This window comes from Colius striatus, chromosome 16 (genome assembly GCF_028858725.1).
Source record: "Colius striatus isolate bColStr4 chromosome 16, bColStr4.1.hap1, whole genome shotgun sequence".
Lineage (NCBI taxonomy): Eukaryota > Metazoa > Chordata > Aves > Coliiformes > Coliidae > Colius > Colius striatus.
The window spans coordinates 14,258,908-14,275,061 of record NC_084774.1 but is presented as its reverse complement, the minus strand read 5'-3'; positions in this window follow the sequence as shown (position 1 = coordinate 14,275,061).

Sequence of the window (16,154 nt, the reverse complement as noted above, 5' to 3'; positions counted from 1 at the left end):
TTTCAAATTGTTTATTTAATAAAGGAGATCTTACATGATTTACTTGACCAACATTTAACAAATGTAGTGGTAGTAGTAGTGCTTTGAGTGGGTTGTTTCAGCATTTATCTGAGTGAAGCAGCTTTATTTTTCATGCTTGCACTGTTAATATTCTTAAAATTGTTGGTGTTTAGTTTTGCTTTCCCTTCTTACCCCTTACTACTGGAAAGCATCATTAATATTTAAGCAGATGAACATCTCTTGAAGGTTGTGACTTGCAGCCAGAATGTCATTAATTTAAATAATCATACAGGTAAAATTAATGCAATAAGAGTTGTATCTGAGTCCTGTTGCTGAGCAATTCTGGTGAGTGCATAATAATACTGCTGCCTCAGGCACTGAGATCAGGGGTCATGATATGATATTTCTGTGTATTCATTAACTTTCACAAGGGCAGATTGATCTTCTGTTTCCATGAACACTAATGAATCATTTTCTTATTTTTAGGGAATATTCTATCACTACCACTGGCCATGTAGTGTTTAAGGAAAAGCTGTTTTCAAACAGAAGGCTCTAATTAGAACTTGGGCCTCAGCTGTATTGATTGCACTACACTTTCTCAGTGGATTTACAAATGCCAGCAAATAAACTTGCCAGGAAAAAGTTTATTGTAGTGGTTTTCTCTTTAGTATTTAGCCTGTGTGTTGTTCTATTTCTTAACAAGCAGAAAAAAGGCAATTAGGGGCAGAGACATTCAGGTGGTGTGTGTATGAGTGTTTTTCCAGCGATCTGTCTTATAAATACTCTGGAAATCTTAGAAACAAAAGGTGAGAAGGTGTTCATCTTCTGTAAGCCATCCAAAACAATGGATCGTGTCTCAGGTGAAATTAATCCCCAGTCTTCCAGCCATACAAATGTGAGAAAATGTAGAAAGGAATAGCTAAAAATAGCTTAGAGTGTGTCTGGCTCTTGTCTGCACACCCGAGTTGAAGCCGTCTCTGCCTCTGCCAGTGGGTGCCAGCCTTTCCCTGGGAAAGGGAACCCGGTCTCTGTTCTTCTTCCCACTGCCTGCTCAGCTCTCTCACCTGCTGCTAAACTAGAGGTTATAGCTAACAACACTGAAATATCTCATTGTTAATTTTCTCTCTTTGTCTTGTGGCACTTTACACCATCTCCTTCATATCAAGCCTATACTCTGTTCCTTCCCTTGGCTTGGATATCAACAGAAACAAAGAGAAACATCTGGATTGTTCTTTGAAAGACCTCTGTGGCTAAACCTTACAGAAACACGATAGAAGTGTCCAGTTTTGAAGAACTAGAAGTTCCCTTTGCACAAGCTATAAATGTGTGGGAAGCAATGCTTGCCTGTGCACTACTGGTGCCATTTTTGCACCCTCAAGCAGGATGAGGGAGCAGCAGCGTGAGCTCACTGTTGGCAGGTTCCTGCTGACCTGGTAGGTTTTGCACAGGGAAAGAAGGAATGGTAGATATAGCTGGTGAACAACTGGATTTCCACAGGTCCCTCCTACCTCTCACATCTATTTGAGAAGCCAAAACCTGTAAATGAACCCTGATTCTCTGCTTTCAGGGCTGGCACAGAGCAGCACAGCCATGCAGCTACTCTGTCCCAGGGATGGAGAGAGGCAGGCTCGGAGAATCACCTGGAGGAAGGTTCTTCATTGATTTGCTTGGGATTTTAAAATTAAATCATTCCAGCTTTCAAACATTAGCTAACAATTACCTAATTGCAGTGGGTTGTCTTTAAAGCTTCCAGAAAACTACATCCTAACAAAAAGAGCAGTGTACTTCTGAGCCGATTTGTGGCAGCTGAGCAGACAAAATGAGGGATGCAAGTGATTTATCCTGCCCTTGCAATTCTGCTACAGGTTACAGCCTAAGTGAAGAGGAAACTAGCAATATCTAGAGGAACTAAGTTTTTGGCTCAGGCTCTATTTCCAGTCCAGCTTGGGATTCCCACCTGATTTTTATACATCTCAAAAAGGAGAATGGCACATCCACAGGCAGGAGTTTTCAGAATAAACGTGTAGTGCCAATCCTGCCACTTTCAGAAACAATACAGTAAGTACCACATAAAACAGTTTGAAAACAACCTCTGGTCCTATGGGCCAAATTATATTTTAAAGTACATATAAAAAAGTGAGTCTAATTACCTATGACCTGTGCTTCTATTTTTCTTTTAAGGGAATTGCACCCTAGCCACATTTAAACTCTGGCAACTGCCTGAATTTTGTGTCTCAGTTTTCCAGGCTTAATTTCCCTAACCTCTTGTCCTATACTTTCATATTTTACTGTGAAGTTCAGAAATCTAGAATACTCTACTGCAGTGGTGAATAACTATTTATATGTTGTATAGTATGAAATTCAGCTTCTAAGCAGATATTGTGTGTGTTTTGAGATCACTGGATAAATGACATGATGAAATGACTGAGAGAAATGAGTAAGAGAAATTAACTTGTTAGTGTAATTTATTGGATCTTTTTGACTCAGCAAAGAGTGCTTAATTTTACATGATGAGATAATTTGTGTATGGACCAAACCCTTTGTGTTGGAAGCAATGCAACCTTTTGGAATATATTGTCCATAAAACTGAAGTAAATAGATGCATAAATACTTATTTCTCCATAAATGTGTAATGACTCAGCTGAAAGCCAGACAGTATTAATGATGTATGATTTCTATTTTTGGCACACTTAGTAAAATGAAAGTGTACCTACATTTAGCATAATTGAAACACATCAATGTTTATCTGCAGTGTAGGAAGAGAAAAGGTAGCAAAATTAGATTTATGATTCCTCTGTCAGCTGTGAAAGATAGAGTCAGAGGAACCTATCCCAGTTAGGGCTGCTTGGGAGCTCTGTTACGGTGTCCTCTTGGTGCCCTTGAATAACCCATCCTTTTTTTCATGTGTTTGCCTTGAAATGGAGACTAGGCCAGACTAGTGTGTGCCTTTTATATGTATTAGAGTAGGCTTAAAGGAGCTCAGATAATGCCTCTGAACACAGGCAGCAAGGAGGAATGAGAGTGGCTATGATGGGGTGATGTTCACATAAAGCCACAGCAAAATGACTTTTTCTTAAGCAAAATAAAGTGGAGGATTGAAGAAAAATCAAATGATGTCTCCAGAGACCCTGCAACCAAGGCAGCCCACAAAAGGGCTGGTGTCACACAGCCCTGCCTCATGAAGATAAGCTATAGGAGCTCACTTGGCTTGGTCCGTAGTGCCACGGTCCGTCACTGCTCACGTCTGGTGTCAGCTCTCTCATACTGACCCTACAGCTCAGTGCCAGGCAGAAGGATCCCAGCAGAGGCTAGTCTTTCCCAAGAGAGAACCAGCAGTTGGCCTGGAAAGGTACTGAGGTGCCCGATTCCTCTTTGGATACAGACCCCCAGTAGAAATTCTCAAGATAGAAACCCTCTCCCTCTCTTTATCCAAAGGCATTCATCAGTGGGGAAGGGGCTGGACCTATACTTGTAGATTATCCCTCCAAGACACAAGCAGCATTCCTGTGGCTGGGAGAGATAGACTTGGCTCCATGCCCAGGCAGGGATGCTTTACCAGAAATGCTGTCAGGTGATATGCTTTGAGCTGGGCTAACTACACATTCTTACTATTCTCTTCCCTTTCTTCTTGAGACACTTGAAGTTTTTACCAAAGGCATTTTCAGTATTAAACCAAAGGAAAAACAGAATGCACACTTCTAAGAGTGCTTGAGTAATTTGCCTTCCTGAAGTACATGGTAGGTATCTGATACAGTCTATCCTTATCTCTGCTTCAGAAAGGTGGCAAATATTTGCAATAAAAAATGCTTCTGTGGCAGACCTTTGCTGACCTTTTGCAGTGAGCCAATAAGGATCACTCCAAGGCCAGGGTCTGCCTAGAGCAGCAATATATAACATAAAAATTCCATTTAGATTTGTTTGGGAAGGTCTGCTATTTCTAGCATTTGTTTACCCCATGTATTATTCAATTTACTTGCTTACAGAGTGAAACAAAATCAATTGAAAGTTGCTTTTCCTTTGCCACACGTGACTGTCAAATCCTTGTAGAAAATTGCTTAAATTGTGTGATCTATGGTTCAAAGTGAGAACAGAATGCTTAATTAGACTTTAATTACCTTACAAGATTTGATGCTCTCTGATTGCTTTTGTTTTATTTCTTTGTTTACTCAGTGGTCTCTGTTGAAGTGTGTCTTCATTTGCAGCAGAACCAGGTGCACAAGTCGAAACTGCACAGCTCACCAGCATATGAGAATATATTTTCTTTTCAGTCTCATGCCTACCTGAGTATCAGTCCAACTGACCTGCTGAGAGGAAAAATCCAGTACACCTGTTAATGTGGGCCTGACCCTTAGAGCTGATAACAAAATACCTGAAAAATCTCCAGATGGGTTTAGACAGACCCAGATGTTTCATTGTGTTTCAGTCATGGTTTTTAAGGCCACAAATAGGGTTTACTGAAGAACTGTGATTTTGAGCATGGAAAGCCAGCATTTGCACACCAGTGCCTGATCTGGCATCAACAGAAATGGATGAGTTTTTCATCCCAGAGGACATACTTCCAACCCCTACCATTCTAAGATTCTACAATTCCAGGTACCTAGAGCTCAGCTTTCCAATGTAACCAGTCTCCTAAGATGCCAATATGCTGCCAGACATTAAGAATACATACTTTTAAAACCATATTTGTCTAGGTAGTATAAAAATGGGGGGAAATCATCTATGCTTTTATTTAGATCTTTGTTCTGGCACAGCAAGTGTTAATACTCCACCAGCAGAAAACTGATCTGCTTAAAACTGCACTTGGTTTAGGGGAATGTTTTGTTTGGGTAGGGCTCTTTGTTAGGTTTATTTAACTTGAATTAGTTCCCAGGTTGTCTTCACTCTGGGGCTGCTGGAACAGAGAGGGCAAAACAAGGCAGGAACAAATACAGGGGAGAACTTTGTCATCAATGTCAAGTTGTGCTGGCTTGTGAAGGTCACTGAGTTGTGGTGCAAAGCCCTGCCTGAATCAGAAGCAAAACAAAGGGAAGGCAGGCATGAAAACTCATGGACAGATTTTGATGCTGAAAATGTTTACATCTGATTCAGTATTTTGGATTTGAATTTTACTCAAGTTTGGAGGGTTTTTTTAAAGCTGCATTTTATTTTTGCCAAAAGAGGATAGGAGTGTTCATTAACTGCTAATCAGCCAGACTTGTGCTGTTTGATTGTTGACAAAGACTTTACATCATCAGATGGGGAGAGTTTGGCTGGAAAAACCTGTGAGAAAACTGGAATTAAGTATTCCTTAAGTAGTTGCATTTACAGAGATTGTTTTTTTCTTTTGTGTATCTTCTTTCCCCTGGGGAACATGCAAGAGCATGTTGTTTTCCTAAGGAGTCATTATTTAAATAAGAGCATATAGCAGATTGTATAAGAAAAGGTTGCCTTTAGTGTCAGGGTTGCTCCAGGCTCCCTCCTTAAGCTACAAAGCCCAAAATAAAAACTGGCATTTGAGCAAGCCCAGGTGATGTTTGTGTTATTTACAATAGTCACCTCCTAATTCAGCCTTAAACTGAACAACTGGAAGGCTGCAGGAATCCTTTCCATTGATGTTGCTGGGCTTGGATCAGGCAACCATCTATTAGCACTCTTGGGATTGCAGGAAGTGAGTGTTGAATGAAAATGACATTATTACAGCCTGTCACTGCTAATGTCAATGCGAATACTGAGTCAAGAAATATAAGCCCAGTAGAAATAATGAAGGAAAATCTAGGAGAGGAAGGCTCACAATGCTATTTTAAAATCTATTTGCATCTACAGAAAGACAGGTTGAGAGAGTTGGGGAGAGTTGGACTTGATGAGCCTGATGGATCCATTCCAACTTGAGACCTTCTGTGATATGAACAGACTGGTAACAGATCTTTGTATATTATTTGATTATATTCCTTTGCTAGTTAATTTCTTTGATTGTGATTAGAGGATTCTGAAAAATAATGCTAGCTTTGTTTGCATTATTAGAAGAGTCAAGATTGATGCATCATTATCCATGAAAGGCTGTGAGTGCTCCTGCTTTTGACACCTGTTTATTTATCTACCTCATAAGTCAAGAGTACACAGCCTGGTACTCCAGAAGGTACACACAGATGTGGTTTCACCTGCTTTACAAAATGTGGGGAGATTTTACAGGTTTAGATATCAAAATATACCCCCTACTTTTGAGGGAAAATTAGATTTGTAGCATCTTCTAATTGTATTGATTTCCAGCATCGAGCTGGGATGCTACTTCTGTTCCTAGGTGCAATATCTCATCCAGGCCTATTGCAAATGAGAAAGACAAAAATAGATTGGTTGGAAACCAAGAGAGAAATCATTCAAAATGCATGTAAGAAAGCTGGGCACAATCAAGGACTGAGTTATTCTTAAAGCAACATGATAAGCTGGAGATGAGAGGTTTTTTTTGTGATAGTAAAATATGAACAAGGTTGGTGAGGGGTTTTTTTGGTAGCTACTTCTGCAGTGACTCTCCAGCAAAGATGACATGTGGGTCCTTTGGATGTCAGTACCTACCACCTATGTGTAACCTCTGCTCTTTGACTGCTTGGAGTTATTAGAAGCAGCTGCAGGTTAAATCAACTTTTGGCTTTCTCTAAGTTGGATCAAACACTGCTTCGCTGAACAAATGTGTGCAGGATAGGAGAGCTGACAGCTGCTTTTGTGAGCAGGGAAATAACATGCAAACCAGCAGACAATTGCCAGGACAGAAAGCCAGAAGATGAAATGCACAGGCAATGTGTGAGAAGTTTAGATCATGTCCCTGTTGTCCATGAAATTTCCTTCAGATTGCACCGTTCCTTCTCTATCTTTTGTAAACTGTGGCACTTCCTTGATTTCCCCAGCACTATGAAGAATAACCTGATCCAAAGCACTTTCTAATGAATATCATTAGGAAGGAATAATTTAGTACAATGACATTTGTTTGCTTTAACTGCAAGAAGACCTGAACCATCATCATTTTATAATTAATTCTCTTGCATTTTATTTTTCATTGCTTCTGCAGCTTTTGAGCAAACCAATGAACAGCTTCTCATAAAAAAATCCCAAGTAATGTCTCTGACACCATACACCACCGTGTGTTTTCACAGTGGTTCAGTAAAAACATCTTGATGGGAAATAAAGAGCCCCTCTCCTTCCAGACACAGAGGTTTGTATCAGATTTACATGGTTTTATTTTCCCTTTGTGAAAAGCCTGAGTCAAGGAAGTTGGAGAGTTACTCGAACAGTTAATTGCACTGGCTTTCCTATACAGGCAACTATGAGCTCTCTTGATGCTGAATGAAGCAGAACATACTTTTTGACATTACAACACATTTAAACTCTGCTTGTTTTGGTTCTTTGTGCAAGGGAACATTTCTTTTATAACTCTCATGATGCCCTCAAAAAGGAAATCATCAGATGGAGCTGCAAGTGCTTTAATGTCTTAAGTGACAAACTGATTAGGGTGAAGAGAAACGGGATAAAAGTAGGTGAACTACATAGCATTAACATTTAAATGACTATCTCAATAACTAGGTGTGCCAGCATTAGCAGTGCCTGAGCTTCAAGGTTTTTCAGTATCTGACAGCAGTATATTTAGTATCTTTCAGCATTTGCCATAGGGAGAGAGGTTTGAAGAGCAAAGTCTCAATCCTAGGTGATCAGACTCTGGAAAAAGGCATTCCTCTGTCTTGTAATTCCCAATTCTGGGCTAGCTCACTTCTGTAGGAAAGTCGTCATCCTGAGGCAGCTGAGGATGGAAATGGGAGCTGGTACCTACCAACAAGCACCTCACCAATCCTCTCTGGCTTTGGCAGCGGTGGGAGAACACTCCTTCCTATCCCTCATCTGCTCCCTTCAGGTGGAACTTAAAAAGCCATTTTCTTTCCCCTGTGGAAAACAGAAGAGACCTCTTAACACATTCTGAAGAGCACTAAGTCCAAGAACAGTAAGAATTGTTTTATTTTATAATAAGCTGTCAGAATTGAGTTTCTACTTCTCTCTAGCAAAGTGAGAACTTCCCAGAGAACAAGTCAGTCTCAGAGGTGGGCAGTTAGCCAAGATGCAATGCCACACATCTGTTAAAAGACACGAATTAGACTGGCAACTCAAACTGGTTTGTCAAAAATAAAGAATTAATCAATTACCTCTGAGTGAACAAAAGCAAGGAAGTTATTTTTCTTACCCTGATGATACTGGGTGATGTTTTCCAGCTGCATTATTGCAATATCACTGTTTTCCCACCATGAGCTGTCAATTTTCACAAATCATATTCTATTCAAGAATCAGAAGTTCTAGCTAGATTTTATTTTCCTCATCTCTTGTTGGCACCTGGTAGAGTCCTGCTGAAATGCCATTTTAAGCTCTCCTTTGGTAATCAATCATCTGAGTATGTAATGAACACCTAAGGAGATATCTGAACTGTATAAGGAGGTAAAAAACACACACAGGTATCAGGATGGCTGTTTCCATCTAAAACATTGTCATTTTCATCATTCTTTCCAGTTTTTCCCCATGCCACAAGCATTTTCTACAGAACACAGTGATAGATACATTGGATTAAAGGAGATTTTAGATCACAAAACCATATGTTTGTTCCCACCATCAGAATGAAGGGAAAATGTATTTATGATGTACTGATACCAATCCAGATTCAAACTTCTATGGAATCAGACACTTTTGTCATTGTAGTAAGCTGTGGCCTTAATAGCTCTTTGAAGAGGGCTGGCTTCATAATTACTTTGTTTTACAAAATTACAGTGAATTTCAAAGAACCTAACCCATTGAAGTTTCTTGCATTATAAATACAGCAGATTAGGGTGCAATTTAAGCAGAACTATCTCAGGGGAGCATCCCAGATTCTTGTTTCATTTAGCTGTTACTGATGTGTTGAGGAGAAGAAAGAGCTGATTGCTGATTTATATGCTTTATCTTTCATTATATTATATTTCTGCTGTGCAGGGGGTCACAACAGAGTCTATTAACAACAACCAAGCCAGAACCAGCTGATGTTCTTACAATCACGTCAGATTCTTTTCAAAATTGCTGTTAGTTGCTTTTTTCTCCATTGTTGTCTCCAAAGTTTGCAGTCTGCTCTCCCAGCCATGACTAGAATTTTAATGACCTGGCAGTCTGTTGTCTATTAGGGTTTTTATTAGTATTAATATGGTCTATTTTTCTAGCTGTCTGTTTCACTGTATTTAATTTCAAAATGTTTCTGAAGTACAGGCTAAAGGGGTGCTCCCAAGGCATCATTTGCTGAAAGTTCATTTAAAAACCATTAATATATGCCTCCAGCAAACTCTCATATTAGGTTATGTAGCAAAGGCTCCTGAGCCAGCTTCTGAGGACACATCTGATTGACTCCCAACTTAGAAAAGATATTTTAAAAAGATCTCAGCACCCTTTTATACCAAAAGAAAAGATTTTTAGAACAGAGCACCTTGGTGTTCAAATGTACTGCAATCTGCATCTGAGTTTACATTGTAGTTTCAGAGAACATTAACTTCTCATAAACTTCAAGGACAGCAGAAGTCTACAAAGACTGAGATATTAATTCACCTTTTACTTGACATCTAAATGATCCATGTAGGCAAAGTTAGATGCTGCAGAGCTCCCACCCAATAATTCAGGACACAGACCCCTGGGAAGCTGATCCCTGCTATTTATTTGGTGCGTAAAACTATTTGTTCAACCTTACTTAACCCCTCTCCAGAAAATGATTTAAGGAATGAAGAGAGCTACGGATGCTGGAGCCTATCTGGCTGCTGACTACCACAAGAAAGGGAGTTTTCCTGTTGCTTTAATTAAATAACCATTTCCTTTTGAGCCCAGAGTGCTTTCATTGTCTTTGTCAATGGCTGCCAGGCAGGCAGAATTACAGCTGCCTTTCTTCTCTGAGCAATATAAATCTGTGGAACGCGGGACACAGCAGAGGCTTGACAGAAATGTGTAATTCCTGCAATGCATCTTTTAATCTGGTGTGTAAGAATCAGTTTCACCAGATAGGGGGAATGTACAACAGTTCACATTATCAAAAGAAGTCCATTTCCCAAGACACTGCTGCAGGTGCTGTTCTTGGGCAATGTTCCCTGGCATCTTGAGAATTTTGAGTAAAACTTCACCCTTGTCCTCCCTCTTCCCACTCCTGCTTAAGTAAAATACACTGGTGTAAACAGGACTTCATTAATTTTATCTCAGAGCTCAAATTCTCCCTTTCTTAAACAACAGTTTCTAATCTCTGTAACATTTGAAACCAGAGCCTGAGATATGAACCTTTTGCCCTGGGTTTGGATGAATTTGCTTGGATTAAAGCAAAGCCTTGGTCTGCAGACCGTATGGCATGAAACCAAAACAAAACACAATGGCATTTGGAAATAACTGACATTCTCTGGTGGAAAGCCTTAGTTGCTATCTCTATTTTCGTGATATTTGTCTTCTGCTGTATTTCTCTTAGCTAGAAAAGCATTTTTTCTTTAGCAGAAGCAAGGCAACACAAGAAGTCATCTTTTATAATTTACAGATGGGGGGAGGAAAGCTTTATTTTCTTCCTGGCTTCTTTCACCAGCCCACAGCAAACATTTATCTTCTGATTCCTCTAATAGGATGTGACTTGTTGTGACATCATATTTTGAAAGGCTGCGATTTAATGCGTGTATTTCATCCCCCCTTCCCCAACACGCATACATTTTGCAGAGACTATAATCATTTCACATGCAGCGCAACCTCCTGGTGATCGGAATTCCTGCCAGAGGCTTCTCCAGTGCACTCGCTCAGTCATGACTTTGCACAAGTCCATCACAAATAAACATCTTCTGTGCCAGGTTTGCTCAGGACCACTCACAATTCCCAGCTCCTGTGATCATGCCAGGCAGACTAATGAATGCAGTGTGCAGTGGCAAGCTCCAAGTTGCAGAGAATTAGCTATACTGCCATAACACAAGCACTGAACACCAGTGAAACAAGAACATTGAGTTCCTCATATTATTTTACTGGTAGCAAGTATAAAAGTCCACAGCAACACACTGATAACTTAAATATCCATTTCTTCCCCTTGCAGTATAGATTGAAGATAAAATTCATTCCATCAGGGAAGCACCCTAAGGAAATTCAGAGCTGTCAGCTGAAGCAGTGCTGTACATAAACCATCTCTGACTCTATTAGTATTTGTGCCATTCTTGATGAGAGTCTTTAATCGTCCTCACCTGATTCAGGGGAGACAGGAATATACTGTATTCTTTCCTGAATGAACTGTGCAGATATCTGCTTTTTACATTTTTGTTCATTACTTTATATAAATAGATTTGGCACTGAGCAAATCCTATACAGTTGATTTCAGGTGGGTTTTAGAATCTGGGATTGTCTTGTTTGAAAATAATTCAGCCCTGCAGAAAGGGCTGCTTTGGGGCCAGTGTTTTCCAAGGGGAAGGATGCCACATCCCTTCTAGGTGCTACCTGCCCTGAAAGACTCAAAGGCTGCAGAGGACTTTACAGCAGAGTGAGCTAGGGGTCTTTCTTCAGTCTGTCCTGCACAACTGCCCCAGTCAGTGAGGGTACCTGGCCACAGCCCAGCACTTGGTCTTTGCTCTTGAAAGGAGCATGCAATGAAGGTGTGAGCATCTTCAGCTCTCTCTGTCTCAGAGGCGGGCTGAAGCTCTACTGTGCATAAGAGGTGAATGAGTGAGTGTGGGCACTGAAGATAGCATAATCACAGGGCTATATGTTGGAAAATGAACAGCCCATGGCTCTTCAGTGCTTCAGGAGCTATAGATCTGAATGCCTCAGGTGATGTAAAGCAGAGGTTAAGCTCAGAAACTGCTGATACTGGGAATAGTGCAATGCTGACAGAGCCTTTCAGCCCATGTTACAGGGCTCTGAGGTGTCCTCAGATGCTTCTCCAGGGCTCATCAAAGGGCACTGAGCAAGTGTGTGGTCACTGGGTTTACAATTATACGCCCTCTGGAAATTGCTCAAGGATCTGAGAATTGAAAGAAAATTAAAATCAGAGTGTTTGGGTTTGGCAGCAGAGGTGGAGTGGGAGAAGCAATCTCTCATCAGCCTCAGGCTGGGAGGGGAAAAGCCTTTTGCAACCTTCCTCTTTTCCCTGCTTTTGCAAAGAGATGAAGCATTGGGTGCAGGATTATCTAAGACAGCATTCTATTTGGCTCCTGCAACCCAAGCCCACTGCATGGGATAATGAATGCACTTAGTGATTTGCCACCCCTATTGGATCAGGTCAGTGAAAACATTTTGTGAAACATCTTTCATAGCATCATGAAACACTTAAGAGAGAAAAAAGAAGGAGGTATTACGAGATGTAAGCTTTATCATTCCAACCCAGGCACCACAGGGCCAAAATCAGCAATTGTGTAATTTGCATTGCTGGAGTCCCACTGAGGTTATGTGTAAGCTCACTGTTTCTGCAGGGTACATAGCAAGCCCTTGTGGAAATGGTTTACAGACTTTTTAAAGAATATCAGATTTTTCTCATTGATTGTTAAGAAAACAAAAGTATTTAACTTGAGTGCTTCAGCCATATCTCTAGGATCCCAAAGGGGAGAGGTAACAGAGAAAGAGCCTGAGATGTTCTGCAGTGTTTTCTGGAGGAGTCTCCTTCCCCTGGTGACAGGAAGGGAAAAGGGTGCTGCTGCTGAGCGTTTTCAGTAACAGGCCTCAAATCAGATAGTCTTACAAGTAGAAAAATCAGACTCTCCCTGCCACAGAAATAAATTCAAATTCATCTTGACCAGTCCCAGCTGGGGGAGTGCTAAGTGGGATCCTAGGACTGTGCCATGGCCATGGGGCTATCCAGAAATGTCACCTTCTCTAGGTCACAGGATTTCCTGTAAATACCTCTACATTTTCACTGTTTTCATACATTTAAAAATCCCAGGCCAACAATGCTTAATAAATGAGTCTTATGCTGAGTAAGTGGAGGTCACTCAATATAGTGAAAGTATTGTTGTAACCCTTGTCACTCCTATTCAGCAGCTGAACTGACTTTTAGCCATTCATAAGTGTCAATACCACACAGAAGCCTGACTTCTCCTAAACTATCTTTCTCATGGGATCATTGTGGCAACTCATATTTATTAGTTCAAAAGAGAATTTCCCGTATTTAATTATTTTCTTCTTTTTCTGGCATTACCTGCTTCCTGGTTTCATTTTATTCTTTACCATGGAGAAAGGGTTGGTGCTTAACTTAAAATTCAGAAACAGAGACTGTATGGTAGAACAAATTGTCCAAGTAGATCATGATGGTGAATGTGCAGACCTGTGCAGCTGATGGATGTCCACAGCATTGCATTTGCAATAGATGTTGAGTGAGTCATACAATTAGCAAAATTCTGCTATTTCTTAAGAGAATAGGAAGACATATTCATGAAGTCTTTGAAATCCTGCCTATGGATGTCTAATTGCATAGTAAGAAAAGAGCAACGTTACTGCTTTAGTTCAGGTGTGAAGATTGACTTCAGGCAGCTGAGATGATGGAGGAAATGAAATGAGAAAAGCCAAGAGCCTCACCTTTTGAAAACAGTGGAAACATGAGTGCTCATTTCTTTTCAGGGTTAGGTTCTTTTCTGTAAAGTAAACAAAACCATCCTTTTAGTGATGTCCTGAACAACAGAGTTTGTTGGCAGTTTTCCTGCTATTAAAATACAATTTTGTGTATCCCTGTAGAGCAGAGCAAGCTGCAAGCTGGCCCAGATCCTCTTCTCTGCTAAACTGCTGCCTACAGGGATCCAGGAATGCCAGTAGCCCCTTCTTAAGAATATGTTTTTATGCCAAAATGTGAAAAAAAAAATCTTATTACTGACATTTGAGTGAGGACCTCATTTCTGAGTGATGTGAAGCTCACCAGCACTCTGCACTTGGCCTGATACTCTCCACATTGGACCTATTACCAGTGTCCCCAGAGGGTGCAGGAGGGAGGCAGCATCCCTGAGAGCAATTTGCAGCAGCAGATAGTAAGCATGGGTAGAAATTGTTCCTAGTGCCTCTCCTAGGTTTTGGGATTCCACATCTGGGGCATCAGAGTAGAAATGTGGAGGAAATGGCTGCTTTCTGAAGGCTGCCCTCTGAAGTCAACCATCCTGTGCCATTTCAACCTCTGTAGAGAAAGAATGATGATTAGAAAAATAAAATGCTTTTTTGTCAAGCTAAGGAGTGATTTTACAGGCTGAAGAGGTAGTAGAGAGCCCCAGGCAATGTGGGAGCTGCTGGGTTGTGGATCCAGCCTCTCTACCTCTTTCAAGGGCTCAGTGTGAAGTGACACAAACTCCCCCCAGTGTTCACACAGTGGGTAGGGAGGTGACAGCTCTCTGGTTGTTCCCTCTCTTCTCAGCAGCACCTGTATAACTGAATTCATGTATGTTGAGTGCCTAGGAGCTTTTGTCTATGTTTTCCTATATGAATAATGGCAGGGCAATTTAACCCCCCTCCTACTTATTTCGTATTGGAAAGTCCTTGGAAGAAAACCTAAAAAACAAACAAAAAAAGATTTGAGATTTTGTTTTGAGTGTGAAAGACAGTTTAAAATGTCTTTATAATATTGTAAATTACCTGGTTAATATTAATAATTAAACTAATTAATCTAGTCACCAACTAAAAATTATGGAGGTTGCAAATACCACACAGGAAATTTAATATATATGAATTAAAATAGTCCTGATCTCTGCTGTAAACTATATACCATAGTATGTACTTTGTTTCTGTACATGGTCAAACATGGAATGAGGCAATTTAGCCAAAGGAAATGATAAGCAATGTAAGCCATTGCTACCCCATGGAAATCTACAGAATGCCAGTAATTTAATAAAACATGTGCTTGCTAGATCAAATACTCCTAACTCTCTTTGCTCTGCAGCAAAACCGTGAGATCCAAGCAGAAGGTGTGCTGAGATACTGTGCTCTCCGAATCAGTAAATTGCTGAGTACCTAAAATCATCAGCTACTTCAATTATTTTTGGTAGCAGCAAGTATCTGTGTTTAAATAGATGTTAAGGTTGGGACTGGAAAGAGGAAATGGAAACTAAAAAAGCCACCCTGGAACAGGAAAATAAAAGCAGAAGATTTTTAACTAATGTGGAACTGTGACACTGAGTTTTAAGATATTAAATGGAAGAGTGAGACAAAGAACAGACCTTGCTGGTGGCAATGCTGAGGCTGGCAGGAGCCCTGCTTACAGGTGAGTGGCTGAAGCACAACAGATACATCAGTGCAATATACATTATGGCCATCAGCACTATGCCTTCACATGGGGAGTAAATGATGCAGTATGGCAGTATGTGATACCAACAGTTTTCAGATGATGTTTTCCCCAGTATTTCTGTGTATTGGCTCCAGAATGAGTGCTTCCAAATCTAAATTCCTGTTATCCTTAATGTCTGTTTTAAATGTATATTACAATGCATATTGAAAATCACAATACTTCTCTTACCCATACTGACTAAACCAGGGACAGAGGTCTGTAGTTTGGGTATGTGGGATCTAAAAGGTTGAAATTAGTTCAAGGTCCCACATTCCCTCTCTGTGATAATGAACATCCCACAGCCTAGATCCTCACTCAGGCATGACTTAGCTTTGTTAACACATGCAAACACTTATTTGTCTGATTAGTAAGATGCACAATTGATGCCCAGATATTCTTCCCGTTCCCTTTCCTCTAAGCTCTAGCAAAACGTAGCAGATGGTTAAATTTACTGTATCATCTCAGAGCAAGAAAGAAGGTGCTGACTCCTCCATTATGCACAGAGAACTGCATGTGACCCAGAGGACTGCGGCAAGAACGGAGCCAAATAAGAGCCCCATTCATTAGGATGATCTTTGTCATTCCCACAAGTATCATTTTACTCTTTCTTTGAACTTGCAAACATTGGTTTCATGGTAACCCATTCCTTTCCATTTGGGAGTGGTCTGGGTAGAGTGGTCACTTGTACTTCTGATACACATTGCACTTTTGGTGAAGTATCTGGAGAGCTCAAGTTTTGTTTCTATAAAACTCCATCCTAACTTTTCCTGTGACATTTTGAAACTGATGATCACCTCAGTTGCTCTCAGAAAGTGCCTCCTGCTCCTGTTCAACTCTAATGAAAAACAAATGGTGGCATTAGAGAGGTGTGTTGTGGAGAATGACTTAT